General features: G+C 47.4%; 2 non-coding genes across 2 annotated transcripts; both read left to right on the top strand.

Moving 5' to 3' along the window:
• Nucleotides 1-793: 793 nt before the first annotated feature.
• Trnap-cgg (transfer RNA proline (anticodon CGG)) lies at nucleotides 794-866 on the top strand. Its single transcript has one exon. It is a non-coding gene; the product is annotated as a tRNA-Pro (tRNA).
• A 1265-nt stretch (nucleotides 867-2131) lies between these two features.
• Trnap-cgg (transfer RNA proline (anticodon CGG)) lies at nucleotides 2132-2204 on the top strand. The gene has a single exon. It is a non-coding gene; the product is annotated as a tRNA-Pro (tRNA).
• The last annotated feature ends 264 nt before the right edge of the window (nucleotides 2205-2468 follow it).

Raw genomic sequence — 2468 nt, 5'->3', positions numbered from 1 at the left:
TACCTGACATTTACTACTAAAAACATCCCCTATACCTTTCCTTGGCATTATTGTCTGTTTAGGTTCTCATTAATATTGTGTATAACAAAGAAAACGAGCCCTTGAAATTAACACTTCTTTCCTTCATTCTAGCGAGGGTCTCGTTCTGGCAGACTTGTGCTTCAGGTAGTATGCGAGGGAGTATTGTCAGCTGCCCGCTCGTAATAAGTTCACGTGCTACGTGACGCCAACAGGCAGATAAAAAGAGTGTTCCACAGTCGCCGTCATGGCTACTGGCGGCGCTGACTGACGCTCCCACGTTTAAATGCACAAATATATCCCTATAAAGTGGACGGGGGGATGGCCGCCGCGGTAGCTCAGTTGGTAGAGCATCGGACGCGTTATTCGAAGGTCGCAGGTTGCGGTCCCTGCCCGCGGCAAGCTGTCTTTTCGTCCACTTTTCTTTCTTCACAATTACCTTACATTTACTACTAAAACATCCCCTATACTTTCCTTGGCATTATTGTCTGTTATTTCTCATTAGATATTGTGTATAACAAAGAAACGAGCCCTGAAATTACACTTCTTTCCTTCATTCATAGCGAGGGTCTCGTTCTGGCAGACTTGAATGCTTTCAGGTAGTATGCGAGGGATTATTGGTCAGCTGCCCGCTCGTATAGTTCCGTGCTACTGACGCAAACAGGCAGAAAAAGAGTGTTCCACACTCGCCGTCCATGGCTACTGGCGGCGCTGACTGACGCTCCCACGTTTAAATGCACATATATACCCTATAAAGTGGAACGGGGGGATGGCCGCCGCGGTAGCTCAGTTGGTAGAGCATCGGACGCGGTATTCGAAGGTCGCAGGTTCGGTCCCTGCCCGCGGCAAGCTATCTTTTCGTCCACGTTTCTTTCTTCACAATTACCTTACATTTACTCTAAAAACATCCCCTATACTTTCCTTGGCATTATTGTCTGTTAGTTCTCATTAATAGTGTGTATACAAAGAAAAACGAGCCCCTTGAAATTAACACTTCTGTCCTTCATTCATAGCGAGGGTCTCGTTCTGGCAACTTGATGGCTTTCAGGTAGTATGCGAGGGATTATTGGTCAGCTGCCAGCTCGTAATAAGTTCACGGCTACGTGACGCCAACAGCAGAAAAAGAGTGTTCCACACTCGCCGTCATGTCTACTGGCGGCGCTGACTGACGCTCCCACGTTTAAATGCACATATACCTATAAAGTGGACGGGGGATGGCCGCCGCGGTAGCTCAGTTGGTAGAGCATCGGACGCGTTATTCGAAGGTCGCAGGTTCGGTCCCTGCCCGCGGCAAGCTATCTTTTCGTCCACTTTTCTTTCTTCACAATTACCTTACATTTACTACTAAAAACATCCCCTATACTTTCCTTGGCATTATTGTCTGTTAGTTCTCATTAATATTGTGTATAACAAAGAAAACGAGCCCTTGAAATTAACACTTCTTTCCTTCATTCATAGCGAGGGTCTCGTTCTGGCAGACTTGGATGCTTTCAGGTAGTATGCGAGGGATTATTGGTCAGCTGCCCGCTCGTAATAAGTTCACGTGCTACGTGACGCCAACAGGCAGAAAAAGAGTGTTCCACACTCGCCGTCATGGCTACTGGCGGCGCTGACTGACGCTCCCACGTTTAAATGCACATATAAAGTGGACGGGGGGATGGCCGCCGCGGTAGCTCAGTTGGTAGAGCATCGGACGCGTTATTCGAAGGTCGCAGGTTCGGTCCCTGCCCGCGGCAAGCTATCTTTTCGTCCACTTTTCTTTCTTCACAATTACCTTACATTACTACTAAAAACATCCCCTATACTTTCCTTGGCATTATTGTCTGTTAGTTCTCATTAATATTGTGTATAACAAAGAAAACGAGCCCTTGAAATTAAGCACTTCTTTCCTTCAGTCATAGCGAGGGTCTCGTTCTGGCAGACTTGATGCTTCAGGTAGTATGCGAGGGATTATTGGTCAGCTGCCCGCTCGTAATAAGTTCACGTGCTACGTGACGCCAACAGGCAGAAAAAGAGTGTTCCACACTCGCCGTCATGGCTACTGGCGGCGCTGACTGACGCTCCCACGTTTAAATGCACATATATACCCTATAAAGTGGACGGGGGGATGGCCGCCGCGGTAGCTCAGTTGGTAGAGCATCGGACGCGGTATTCGAAGGTCGCAGGTTCGGTCCCTGCCCGCGGCAAGCTATCTTTTCGTCCACTTTTCTTTCTTCACAATTACCTTACATTTACTACTAAAAACATCCCCTATACTTTCCTTGGCATTATTGTCTGTTAGTTCTCATTAATATTGTGTATAACAAAGAAAACGAGCCCTTGAAATTACCACTTCTTTCCTTCATTCATAGCGAGGGTCTCGTTCTGGCAGACTTGATGCTTTCAGGTAGTATGCGAGAGGATTATTGGTCAGCTGCCCGCTCGTAATAAGTTCACGTGCTACGTGACGC

This window comes from Rhipicephalus sanguineus, chromosome 1 (assembly GCF_013339695.2).
Source record: "Rhipicephalus sanguineus isolate Rsan-2018 chromosome 1, BIME_Rsan_1.4, whole genome shotgun sequence".
Classification (NCBI taxonomy): Eukaryota; Metazoa; Arthropoda; class Arachnida; order Ixodida; family Ixodidae; genus Rhipicephalus; species Rhipicephalus sanguineus.
This window is presented reverse-complemented; position numbering and strand designations above follow the sequence as displayed.